The sequence below is a fragment of the Balaenoptera borealis genome (assembly GCF_965194805.1).
Source record: "Balaenoptera borealis genome assembly, chromosome: 13".
Taxonomy (NCBI): domain Eukaryota; kingdom Metazoa; phylum Chordata; class Mammalia; order Artiodactyla; family Balaenopteridae; genus Balaenoptera; species Balaenoptera borealis.
In genome coordinates, this window is record NC_138870.1 from 64,413,139 (window position 1) to 64,427,642 (window position 14,504).

Consider the following 14,504-nt stretch of genomic DNA (forward strand, 5'->3'; position numbering starts at 1 on the left):
TAAATACATAATTGCAGATAATGGTAACTGTTATAAAGAAAATATAGGATAAAAGGATGAAAATTGTTAGGAAGGAGCATGTGCTGTTTTAAATTGATAAAGGGAAGGTGTCCCTCAGGAAGGGACATTTAAACTGAAACCTGAATGAAGAAAATACCAGAAATGGGAAGCATTACATTTAAAGGCTCTGAGGCAGAAATAATCCTGGAGGTGTTCAAGGAATAAAAAGTAAGCCAGTGTGGTAGGCAGCCTCTAAGATGGTTCTCAATGATCTCTAGCTACTGGTATTCATACCTGTATGAAATTCTCTCCCCTTGAGTGTGGGCTGAATGTAGTAACTAGCTTCTAACAAACAGAATGTAACAGAGGTGATGGAATGTCACTGCCAATGTTAGATTGCAAGAAATAGTGTTTTCTGTCTTGGGCACCTCTTTCCGGCTTTCTTGTTTTCTCACTATGCAGAAAAGAGTTAACATGGCAGGCCTGAGACAACTATCCTTATATAGGCCAGCTTGCAAGATTGGCCCTTGGATGGAATCTGGGAACTTGGGTGGTAAACAGTTCCCTACACTGGTATAAAACTTGCCCTAATTGATAAGAGTGGCTCACTATACCTAGACTGTTTGTAAACATAATATGCATATGCTGAACACCTGCTTTCCTCCAGAGAAACTGGAATTTTAGTAGGCAATAGGCAGAGGGTACCTGTGTGACCAGCTCCCCATAAAATCTCTGGGTGCTGAATCTTTAATGGGCTTCCCCAGGCAGAAACATTGCACACACATTGCTGCATTTTCTTTGTTGGGAGAAGAGCATGACCTGTGCGATCCCTTGTGAGAGCATAAGGGAGCCTACAAATGAATTCCTCCAGACTCTGATTGTACCTTTTCCCTTTATGACCTGGCTCTGTATCCTCACTATATTGCTTTGATAAATCTTGGTGTCCGTACAACTACAGGCATACCTCATTTTATTGCACTTTGCTTTTATTGTGCTTCACTTTATTGCACTTTGCAGATAATGCATTTTTACAAATTGAAGGTTTGTGGCAAGCAAGTCCATTGAAGCCATTTTTTTCAACAACACTTGCTCACTTCTTGTCTCTGTGTCACATTTTGGTAATCTCACAACATTTCAAACTTTTTCATTATTATTGTATTTGTTATAGTGATCTGTGATCAGTGATCTTTGATGTTACTATTGTAATTGTTTTGGGGAGTGCCAAAAACCGTGCCCATATAACATGGCAAATTTAATAAATGTTGTGTATATTCTGACTGCTCCACCAGCTGGCTGTTCCTCTGTCTCCCTCTCCTCAGGCCTCCCTCTTCCATGAGACACAACAATATTGAAATTAGGCCAATAATAACCCCACAACCACCTCTAATGTTCAAGTGAAAGGAAGAGGTATACACATCTCTCACTTTAAATCAAAAGTTAGAAATGATTAAGCTTAGTGAAGAAGGCATGGTGAAAGCCAAGACAGGCTGAAAGCTAAGCCTCTTGCACCTAACAGTTAACCGAGTTGTGAATGCAAAGGAAAAGTTCTTGAAAGAAATTAAAAGTGCTGCTCCAGTGAACTTACAAATAATAAGAAAGGGAAACAGTCTTACTGCTGATATGGAGAAAGTTTTAGTGGTCTGGATAAAAAAGTTAAATCAGCCACATTTCCTTAAGCCAAAGCCTAATTCAGAACAAGTCACGAACTCTCTTCAATTCTATGAAGGCTGAGAGAGGTGATGAAGCTGCCTAAGAAAAGCTTGAAGCTAGCAGAGGTTGATTCTTGAGGTTTAAGGAAAGACACCATCTCCACAACATCAAAGTGCAAGGTGAAGCAGGAAGTGCTGATGTAGAAGTTGCAGCAAGTTATCCAGAACATCTAGCTAAGATCATTCATGAAGGTTGTTACACTAAACAATATATTTTCAGTGTAGACAAAATAGTCTTATATTGGAAGATGATGCCATTTAGGACTTTCATAGCTAGAAAGGAGAAGTCAATGCCTGACATCAAAGCATCAAAGGACAGGCTGAGGCTAATGCAGCTGGTGACTTGAAGTTGAAGCCAATGCTCATTTACCATTCCGCAAATTCTAGGGCCCTTAAGAATTATGCTGAATCTACTCTAAACGGGCTCCATAAATGGAACAACAAAGCCTGGATGATAGCACATCTGTTTACAACATGATTTACTGAATATTTTAAGCCCACTCTTGAGACCTATTGCTCAGAATAAAGATTCCTTTCAAAATATTACTGCTTACTGACAATGCACCTGGTCACCCAAGAGCTCTGATGGAGATATACAGTGAGATTAATGTTGTTTTCATGACTACTAATACAACATCCATTTTGCAACCCACGAATCAAGGAGTAAGTCCAACTTTCAAGTCTTATTCTTTAAGAAATGAATTTCCTCAGGCTCTAGTTACCGTAGATAGTGATTCCTCTGATAGATCGGGGCAAAGTAAACTGAAAAACTTCCAGAAAGGATTCACCATTCTAGAAGCCATTAAGAACATTGTGATTCATGGAAGAGGTCAAAATATCAACATTAACAGGAATTTGCAAGAAGTTGATTCCAACCCTCGTGGATGACTTTGAGGGGTTCAAGACTTCAGTGAAGGAAGTAACTGTAGATGTGGTGGAAATAGCACGAGAACTAGGATTAGAAGTGGAGCCTGAAGATGGGACTGAATTGTTGCAACCTCATGATAAAACTTTAATGGGTGAGAAGTTGCTTCTTATGGATGAGCAAAGAAAGTGGTTTTCTGAGATAGAATTTACTCTGGTCAAGATACTGCGATGATTGTAGAAATGACAACAAAAGATTTAGAATATTACATAAACTTATTTGATAAAACAGTGGCAGGGTGTGAGAGGATTGACTCTAATTTTGAAAGAAGTTCTACTGTGGGTAAACTGCTATCAAACAGCATTGATGCTACAGAGAAATCATTCATGAAAGGAAGAGCCAACCCATGTGGCAAACCTCATACTTGTCTTATTTCAAGAAATCGTCTCCTCACCCTTCAGCGGCCACCACTCTGATCAGTCAGCAGCCATCAACATCCAGGCAAGACCTTCCACCAGCAAAAAGATCAAGACTAGCTAAAAGTTCAGATGACGGTTAGCAATTTTTAGCAATAAAGTATTTTTGAATTAAGGTATATGCATTGTTTTTTTAGACATAATGCTATTGCACACTTAATGGCCTACAGCATAGTGTAAACATAACTTTTTTTTTTTTAAAGTATTTGTTTATTTATTTATTTATGGCGGTGTTGGGTCTTCGTTTCTGTGCGAGGGCTTTTTCTAGTTGCAGCAAGCGGGGGCCACTCTTCATCGCTGTGCGCGGGCCTCTCACTGTCGCAGCCCCTCTTGTTGCAGAGCACAAGCTCCAGACGCGCAGGCTCAGTAGTTGTGGCTCATGGGCCTAGTTGCTCCGCGGCATGTGGGATCTTCCCAGACCAGGGCTCGAACCCGTGTCCCCTGCATTAGCAGGCAGATTCTCAACCACTGCGCCACCAGGGAAGCCCAAACATAACTTTTATATGCACTGGGAAACAAAAAGATTTGTGTGACTCACTTTATTGTGATAGTCACTTAATTGCAGTGGTCTGGAACGAAGTCCACAATATCTCTGAGGAACGTCTGTACATGGTGAGAGTCCCATGAGTGCTTCTAACTTATCTCTGAATGCGGGGGTGGTCTTGAGGATCCCCAACACACTCACTCTGATGAAGAAAGCTGCCATAAGCTGCCCTGTGGCATCGTCCTTGTGACAAGGAACTGAGGGAGGCCTCTGGCCTACAGCCAACAAGGAGGAGCTGAGCCCTTCAGTCCCACAGCCGGTAAGGAACAGAGGTGTGCATGAGTGAGTCCGGAAGCAAATCCTGCCTGAATTGAGCCTTCACATGAGGCTGCTGTCATGACTAACATCTTGACTGCAGCCTTGTGAGAGACCTTGAACCAGAGGCACAACCTAAACTGTATTTGGGTTCCTGGCCTACTGAAACTCTCAGATAATAAATGTTTGTTGGGTGTTCCCTGGCAGTCCAGTGGTTAGGACTTGGCACTTTCACTGCTGGGGCCCGGGTTCAATCCCTAGTCGGGGAATTAAGATCCTGCAAGCTGTGCAGCACAACCAAAAAAAAAAAAAAAAAGGGCTTCCCTGGTGGCACAGTGGTTGAGAATCTGCCTGCCAATGCAGGGGATGCGGGTTTGCGCCCTGGTCTGGGAGGATCCCATACGCCGCGGAGCAACTGGGCCCGTGAGCCACAACTACTGAGCCTGCGCGTCTGGAGCCTGTGCTCTGCAACAAGAGAGGCCGCAACAGTGAGAGGCCCGTGCACCGCGATGAAGAGTGGCCCCCGCTCGCCGCAACTAGAGAAAGCCCTCGCACAGAAACGAAGACCCAACACAGCCAAAAATAAAATAAAATAAATAAATAAATAAATAAATAAATAAATAAAAAGAGAACAAATTAGGAGACGTGTTAAGATGCTTCACTAAACCTCAGTTTCTTAAAACTCATTCCCCATAATGAGAAGCACAAACATTAACACATCAAAACAAAACAAACCAAACCAAACCAAACAAAAACCACTTTCATGGAGCTACAACAATTCTGGATTTTTATGTTTATCATATTTTCTATCAGTTATGCTTTATATTTTTGGCTAAAGATATTTGTCTGAATCTTAGGTTCTGATCAACATACTAACAATCTTGATTAAAATATAATTTAAAATTTAAATGAAATGTAATTCAATTGAAATGTAAAATGTAAAACCTTGATTTATTATGTTTCATATTAAAAAGCTTATGGCTTTTTGAGGTGGAGATGAAGATAACTACATTTGCTTCTGCTCTCCTGTCAGTTTGGGGCCTGAACAGAAGGGAAGTTCACGTGAGGAAAGTGCTGACAATGTTTGTAGGACCAGAGGGAATACTCTTATACTCACGTCAACAAGAAATAAAGTTGACAAGTTTGAAAGCATTAAATCCCAAATCATTCATTCATTCATTTTATTCATTCATTCAACTCATCCAATATTGAGTGTATTGTATACCGGTGCTGTTCTTGGTGAGAGGGATATAGTAGTGAACAATTTACACAGGGTCCTTAATTATGGTGCTTTCTTTGCATGGAGTGTGTGTGTGTGTGTGATAATAAATAAATGTCAGGTAGTAATACGTGCTATTATGATAATAAAACTAGGGCTTCCCTGGTGGCGCAGTGGTTAAGAATCCGCCTGCCAATTGCAGGGGACACGGGTTCGATCCCTGGTCCGGGAAGATCCCACTTGCCGCGGAGCAACTAAGCCAGTGCACCACAACTACTGAGCCTGCGCTCTAGAGCCCGTGAGCCACAACTACTGAAGCCCTCGAGCCACAACTACTGAACCTGCATGCCACAACTACTGAAGCCTGCGCACCTAGAACCTATGCTCCGCAACAAGAGAAGCCACCGCAATGAGAAGCCCGCGCACTGCAACAAAGAGCATCCCCCGCTCGCTGCAATTAGAGAAAGCCCGCGCACAGCAATGAAGACCCAACGCAGTCAAAAATAAATAAATTAAATAAATTAATTAAAATAATAATAATAATAATAAAACAAGACGATGTGATTGGAAGGTGGACTTGAAAGGGTAGAGGATGGCCACTTTTGGTTGAGGGGTCTGTCAAATATCAGATTTACTCCAGAAAACAACTGTTTGACCCACAGTGCCTTAAATATTTTTTAATTAATTGCCAATCTTGCATATTTGGGAGATTTCACATAAAAACCAGATTTTTACCTTCTCCTGAAAAATCAGAAGATATAATTATGCTGGGTGGGTATTTCTGTATGGCAATAGCATTCCTTTCAATGGGCAATGTTTCTCTTCTTCTTCATAAGCCCTCCTTTTTTGACAGAGCTTTTGCTCTCATTTGCAATACCTATCTGCTTCCGAATTCTGAGGAATTTTCAACCCCTGGGCTAGTCAAACAACAGGGGTCAAAATATAGTGTGGAATGGATCCCAGGCATCTAGAAATAGCATATGTTTATTTATTCTCTTAAAGTCTTTTTATTAAACTTTCCTATCAAATTACTGTGTGATTTTCTCTCCTGATTGGACCCAGACTGATATAGCATGAAATACTGATATCTATGAAAATAACACAAACCTCATTTGCACAGCTACAATGAGAACATTGATCACAAGCTGGTTAATGGCTGTCATCAGTTTAAGAGTATTTAAAATTAGTCATTGTTCAACAAAATGTAAATGCCGTGAGAAGCTTACAGCTCATACATGAAAGAAACTTGATAGAGGTTTTCCCAAATTTGACAACAGTCCTAAAAATTTATGAATTATAAAGAATTATAAAACTGAAAGAAACTTTAAAAACTATAATAAAATATAAACTTTGCTCAACTGTGTTTGAGGAAAGATCAAATTACTTTTCAATTCTCTCCCAATTTAAAAGATTATGAAATATCATATGAAGAGATGATTAAATAGTATGCAGTCAAAACAGGTAGGAAAGAATAACAGGTGCATCAAGATGATTAGTAAGAATATTATGATTTTTTTGTATTTTGTAATATTTGCAATATTTATCAGCTTTTTAAAATTTATAATGTATTGTGATATCTTTTCTCATTGTAAGTAGATATTTGCTTGTATACCTAATGTTTCATTCATAATTGTGTATTCTTTTTCTTAAAGAAGATCCCCCAATTGTATAAGGCTGTCCACAAGCCTAGATCTGGTCCAACTTGCCCACTCCCCCATCCACCATGCCATCTGTGTACTAAGGAGGTTTGTTTGGGTCAGAGTCTCCACCAGAGGATGCTTATCCCCACTCCCTTGAGAGATTTTATTGATAGTGATTTGTGTCTATGAATAAATAGTATGGGACAGGAGGAAAAAGTTGACCACTAGTTTTGATGAATTTTAGTTGCCAGATTCTAAGGTCCTAATGACTTGTTCCCTGTGGAAGTGTCCTCACCAAATATGAAGGAGGAAAAAAGAGTAAACTCCCCCCAGATGTTGGGGCAGTTCAGCTTTTGCTCACATGGTAAGCACAGGATGGATAAAGCTTTATGTGCAATGTGACATCTTGTTGGGATGATCGTCCTCCTCCCAGCCTCACAAAGGTCAGAACAAAAATTTTAAAAGTCTCACCATACAGATTTTTTTGATGCCTGGAAGATGTCATCATCAAAGAGACAAAGCTTTTATTTCTGCAATGAATATTAAAACAACAGATAAGAAGATACAGATACTCTCAGGGAATGTAACCTGTTAACTCAAGTTCACACCAAAGTGACAAATGACTACAATTATTTCCTTTTCTCTACAGCTTTTTAAATTTTATTGAGAAATAACAGACAAATATAATAGTATATATGTAAAGTGTACAATATAATGATTTGATATACATATACATTGTGGAATGGTTACCAAGATCAAGATAAGTAACACATCTGTCACCTCACAGAGTTAAAGCACTTAACTGTGTGTGTGTGTGTGTGTGTGTGTGTGTGTGTGTGTGTGTGTGTGTTTGGTGAGCTGCTTAAGATCTACTCTCAGTAACTTTCAACTGTACAAAACCATATTAATGACTATAGTCATCACGTAGTACATTAGATCCTCAGAACTTCTTTTTTTTTTTAATTTTTATTTATTTTATTTTTGACTGCATTGGGTCTTGGTTGCTGTGCGTGGGCTTTCTCTAGTTGCTGGCGAGCGAGGGCTGCTCTTCATTTTGGTGTGCGGGCTTCTCATTACGGTGGCTTCTCTTGTTATGGAGCACGGGCTCTAGGTGCACGGGCTTCAGTAGTTGTGGCACACGGGCTCAGTAGTTGTGGCTCGCGGGCTTTAGAGCGCAGGCTCAGTAGTTGTGGCGCACAGGCTTAGTTGCTCCGCGGCATGTGGGATCTTTCTGGACCAGGGCTCAAACCCGTGTCCCCTGCACTAACAGGCGGATTCTTAACCACTGAGCCACCAGGGAAGCCCAGAGCTTCTTCTTATAACTGAATATTTGTTTTGATCTATGTCACCTCATTTCCCACTCCCTGCAGTCCCTCACAACCACCATCCTATTCTCTGAAATCAGCTTTTGATTGAGGAAAGGAAAAGGAAGTAAGGATTGGAAAGTCTCTTTTCTATGTAAAAAGGGGCAGTGAGGACATTGGAGATGAACCATTTCTACACCCAAGTTCTGCATGAAGCCTGGTTGGAAAAGCTTGTTAAAGGACTTGGAACATTTTTAATAAGACAAATATGCATATATGTATTCATTATGAATAGAAATAGCCATAAATATGCAAAGGGAGAAAGAAACCCGTTAGAAAATACTCATTGCCAGCCCTCTAAGGAACATGAGATGGAAAATTGTAATGAGTTTACCACAAAACTTCCCTGACTCAAAGACGTGACTTTTCTGAGTTCTTTCATATTTAATTGTATCTCTGGTAAAGTTAAGAAGATCTCATTACTCTTTATTCCTTATTTCTACTTACAGGGAGGTAAATTGGTTGCATTTTCTTTTGAGTGAATGCAGTGTTTTTTGTCATTTTTTGAGAAAAGACATATTGTAACTTGTCCCTTTTATATTTGACAAGTGTTTTTACGGGGACAACAGATACTTATGGTGAAAATGTCTAATGCTGAGATATCAAATAAATATCTCACATTTCTGTAATTACAGAAAGATTCCAAGTTATGATATATGTATCTTCTACTGTAACTGTCCTTTCTGAGAGGAAGTTGTGCATAAGTAATAAAGACAGAAGGGCCAATACTTCAATAATAAAGTTTTATCTAACTGTGAGCGTCATTTTACAGCTAGAAAACCCTGCAGTAATCATCCAGTTTAAGCTCAAAGGAATTGAGGCCCACAAAAGTCAAACTATTTAACCATTGGTAGCAAAACTGAAACTAAAACTAAATTAATTGATTCCTAGCCCAGGGATTTTTTTTCACCACACCAAGTTACTTTGTGTATTTGCCCCACTGTTTAAAAGAGCTTGATGAGTAAGATAATCAGGTTTGGTTATTTTTGGCTGTACCACACAGAATGTGGGATCTTAGTTCCCTGACCAGGGATCGAATCCTCACCCCCTGCAGTGGAAGCTCGGAATCTTAACCACTGGACCCCCAGGGAAGTTCTGATAATCAGTTATTATAAATAATTCATGGATCAGGTAGTTCTTCTAAGATAAAAATTTTCCCTGGAGATGGTATCCTATAATCAGAGATATGCCAAAGAGGTGTCAGTATTAGACGTTATTCTTTTAATTTTGCACACAAACATGTAATTATCAGCCTCCAGCACTGCCTTTGTGGTAAGCTGCTGCTTGCTGGAGAGTCTCCTACCATGAATATTTCAGCAGTCGGTGCTCTAACAAGTAAAGTGGCTTGTAGACGTTGACCAATTGCAGGAAGATCAGAAGTTTGAGTTTTGTGTCTTGCGTCAGTGCAGCATAGTCCAAAAAGGTGATATTGACTATCTAACATCTCACTTTCATCGTTTAGTCAGCCATCTAGTGTGCCAAAATTATTTTCGAGGTCTTCATTATCTTCAGTCAACTCCCAGATGTCATTTTTGTTCGTTTTTCTTTTGGTTTTTAAAATCCTACAGCCTAAGATTTAGGAAGCAGGATTAGCATGGAAGACCAGAGTGTTACAGGGACAATAAAGATTGTGGACTGAAAGCACTTATTTTAGAATGTCTCTGGATGAGTTTCTATCTGTATTGGCATCAGCAATGTCCACCTTTTTTTTTTTTTTTTCTTAACTTGGGAGAGGTTGAGTTTCGCAAAGTCCTTCATTTTGAGCACGTTCAGTAAAGATTTGATAGACTATAGTAAGCGGAGGTGGAAGATGCTCAAAGGCCTTCTTCTCCATATGCTTGCAAGTGCCTAGTGGATGAATGTACAGGCTGTGCTCTGCACAAGGGCACCAGGCCTGGCAGGTTGCAAATGGAGGCTGACATCAAACCTGTGCTCTGGTCATCAAGCTCTATGCCCTGGAGGGATTGCAGTGGCTGAGAGAAGAGATACCAAAGCTTCTCCAAAGTCCTGTATTAGACTTCAATTTAGTATTATCTTGATTCTGTAGATTCCTGTGTAGGAGTGAATAGTTCCAGGACCAGATTGCCACAAACAAAACATTAAAGAAACCAAGAAACATATTGAATCGCAATATGTATCTCCTGGCAAACATAATCCCCAAACATGCCTCTTTTTATATTCATTCTCTATTGGTTTAAATTAGATATCAAAGAGTTCATATTAGGCAGTAACCACATTCATATTACAAGGAAAAATCTTTCAGTCAAAAATCAGGTCTTAATTACGGAGATGGTAAGAGTAAAATATTATGAATGTAATGAGTGTGGGAAAACCCTTGATTCTAGTTCATATTTTCTGTGACACCAAAGAATTCATGCTAAAAAGAAGAGAGAAGAAGTGCTCTAGATGTGGTCATTGCTTCAGCTGCTGGTCAAGTATCTTTCATCATCAGAGAACCTATACCCAATTAATTATGTGGGTATGCAGCAAGTATGGAAACATGAGGGTTTAGTGGAATGACAGATTCCCCATTTGGATTCAAGATCCTTTAGGAGATTTTTAGATTATTAATATAGCCCCAATGCTTTTCTAACTGCATTTTGATTTTACCCAGCAAAATACCACTCAGTGGTTATTGGCTGCAGTATTGAAGACAAATGAGAAACCTCTAACTAGTCTCAGATTTTGTTTTTCCTAATGCCACTTGCCCAAAACACAATCATTTGCTTTTTCTTATGTTATTTTCTACAGTTGGAAATCTTTCCCTATCTCTTCAATCTAAAATCTTAAATATCAATTCCTTTGTCCAGCTGTCTTTGACTTTTCTAAGATGAGGCAGTCAGTCTCTCTGGTCCTACCTTCATACTTTATTCATGAATGTACTTCAGTTCTTGGCACTGTAAAAATTAATAAGTAGAAACCTCAATTAAAATAGATTTCAGGGCCAGAAGAGGGAGCTCCCATGCCCTATGATGATAGCAGAGCCTAACAGGAAGAAGAAAGTCTTCCTCTTCTTGCCTGGCAAGAGCTCAGCCAATGAAAGACTGTCACAACTCAGCCAATGAAAAGCCACTATTCTTCAGAATCTCAGTTCCTCCAATGGACTGTTTACTACAGCCCACCCAACTTACCTTTCCCCTCTAAAAAAGAGTCCTCCTCTCTTTGTTGTGGGGAATTTGCCTGTGGCTCACCATGATTGCACATGTCCAAATTGCAATTCTTTGTTGATCCTGACCAAACTCATTTTCACTGGAGAAATAAGTGGCAGTCTGTTTTTTTCTTTTTGTTTTTGTTTTGTTTTGTTTTTAGGTCAACAGCACTATAATAGTTTGTTTATGACTTGCTATCTACTAGATTATGAATTTTCATTGCTGTTTTAGTTGTTGTTGGATGAATGGATGCTTTGGCAGTGCTAAGAGAAAATGTTTTCATGTAGTTTGATGAAACAGAAACATCTGTAGCTAAAACAAAAAATAAGAGTTTAAATCAGTATTTTAAAAATTGTGCTCATACTATATGAAAAACACTACAGAGAAAAAATTAGTGTGGGGAGGGGCAGTCTTGTGGGACTGAGCCCTTAACCTGTGGGATCTGATGCTATCTCCAGGTATATAGTGTCAGAATTGAGTTGAATTATAGGACATCCTGCTGGTGTTGGAGAATTGGTTGATGGTTTTGGGAAAACCCCCATGCATTGGAATGGGAGGCAGAATCCTTAGTGAAAATCAAAGTTACAATGTGTGTTACAACGGGGGACTGTTCGAAACTTAGAGAAGATAAAGGGCCTTTGCTGAAAAATCAAGCAAAATCTAATGAGTTTTCCATAAGGATACCATCATTAGGGCTTGTTAGCGCCTAATATTCTTCATTAATATGTAAATTTTCATAGGCAAAAATGGCATTATGATATATTTGCCCATGTCAGGGCATAAACTTTTAGGCATCAATAAATTAGATAAGCATAACAAGATTGTAAATGTTTTATCAATTAAGGTTTAAAGGAGTCTTTATGAACACGAAAGCTTTACAACTTTCTGCAAGATGTAATGCCCTATTAAAGTAGAAAAAAAAGAAAGTAATGGGAAAAGATATGGACAACATCATCAGAAAAGAGCTATTTATTTTAAAAGCTTCAAGAAATAAATGTAGAACTTCTCTGTAAGCAAATCGAATGTGAAGGAAAAGAGTCAGGTAGTCTATTTGATCTAAATGTAAATTTCACGTGAGAAAGAAAACAAGGTTATCCTCAAACTAAAGTTCCAGTTTCCTTTTGAGAGTAAATCAAATAGACTACTGCCTCCCCCACAAAAACCACTGCCATATCCTACCTTTATCCAGCCCTCCAATACAACCCATCCCCAATATTGATATAAGTCTTTGGTAAGAGTGTAACTGAATAGGATATGTAATACCATGAAGTCTTGAGTCAGTTAGTCTGAGTTGAATACCATCTCTGCAGCTTACTAACTGCATGGCCTTGGGCATGTTATTCAACCTCTTTAGCCTCAGTATCCTCATCCATTAAATGAGGATCATAACCCCTACCTCAGAGTTTGTTGTAAAGATTAAGAGGTGATATATGAAAATCTCTCAATGCCTCCATGGTGTTTAATATTTAGGTTAGCTATTATTAAGATCCTGTGGGGAAAAATGTCCTTGTATTTGTGTGTTTTTCCCCTTTGGGTTCTTCTTTTCTCTTTGTATTTCTCCTTTTGGATTATGCTTTTATGGATTCCATATTGGAGTCCTTGTGAATTGTCTCTCATGAAACTCCACATGCTAGTGCCGAAAACTGGGCATGTGTGAGCCCATCCTCTCCTGCTGGTCCAAGAGACATCTCCCAAGCTCTCTAGACCTTCCTCCAATCCAGGCAAAAGGAATAATCTTAATTCAGCCTAGGCACCAAGTTCCATTGGAGTTTAGATCCACAGCTCCAGAAAGGAATATTGAATGATCTGAATGATCTTGCAACCTAATAGTGGTAGCTGTGGCTTTGGTAAATAGCTGGTTCAGGATACCAGATTTTGGGTGTCTTGCTGTCCCTTTCTACCTGGAAGACATGACTACCTTTCAGAAATATCCAATTTCACCCTCGGTGACCTCAACTTCAAGGAGTTAAGACAAATATGTTGTTTTAATTAAAAAGAATAGCTAGTACCAGCTGAATATTTACAGTGAGCCAGGTACTGCTCTAAGAACTTTGAGGTTTTCTTTATTGCTTGAGATAAATGGGAGCATTTCTCTGTGTTCTCTGTATACATCACTGCTGTTGATCCAGGTGTTAGGTCAAAATCCTGAAGACATCCTAGATTCCTTACTTTTATTACACCTTGAATCCATCAGCAAATCCTGTAAGCTCTACTTACAAAATATATAATTTCACTATTTCTTACTTTTTCATGGTCACCACTCTAGTCTAAGGCTGTTTATTTATCTCTTACCTAAGCTACTTATATAGCCCTTTAACAGTTAGTGCTTCTTCCGTTGGCGCTCTAGAGTGTATTTTTTTACATAGCAGTGAGGGCGAAACTGCTGAAATGTAAACCAAATCACATCCCACCCCTTCCTTCCTGCTTACCCTCCTAGAGGCCTTCACCATCCATTTCCAGCCTTCTAACATGATTTCTCATCCTGCAGAGACTGGAAAATTACAAATTGCATTTCTTAGACTGTTGTAGCTATGGTTTGGATACATATGAGAGGTTAGGAGGAAATGGGGTGGAGACCACGTTCTGGCTGCTCTGATATTGTAGCAGGTAAGCGTGATCACAGAGACCAAGCACAGAGACGAGTGCTTCCTGTTCCCTGGGTCATGGCCATGACATCTGCTCTTGAAATCATCACCAGTTCATTTGCAACTTCTCGTTGCATCTTCCTGACCATGGTGGAAGTAGCAGCTTTTCTGGCAGGCTGATTTGGGGGTGATGTTCTGGGTCTCATTCCTGAGAACCAGCTTAGAGCTTGCTCCTGTAGCTTTTTCAATGGTTTTATAAGCACCCAAATCTCTTTCAAATTAAATAATGAGAGTCTGTTCTGTTTCCTGTGACTGATACATTTCTAATCACACTTTGTATCAATCTAAAGTTCTTAACAAGGCCTGCAAACCCAGGACGATCTGGCCCTTAGCTACTTTCACTGACTCTGCTGAGGCCACACTGCTCTTGTGCACTGTGCTCTTCCTTGAACACACTAAGTTCGCTCCTACTTACGGCTTTTGTACCTGCTGTTCTTATTCCCCTAGATCTATGGCATGACTCATTCACTTTTATTAGTGTCCCTGCTCAAATACCACTTCTTCAGAGAGGCCTTCTCTAACTACCTACCTAAAATATTACTCCCTGTCACTCTGGTGCCTTTATCTTCCTTTATGTTTCTTCAATATACTTAATATCTATCATTATAGAATATATTCGGTTAAAGTGTGTCTGCCTC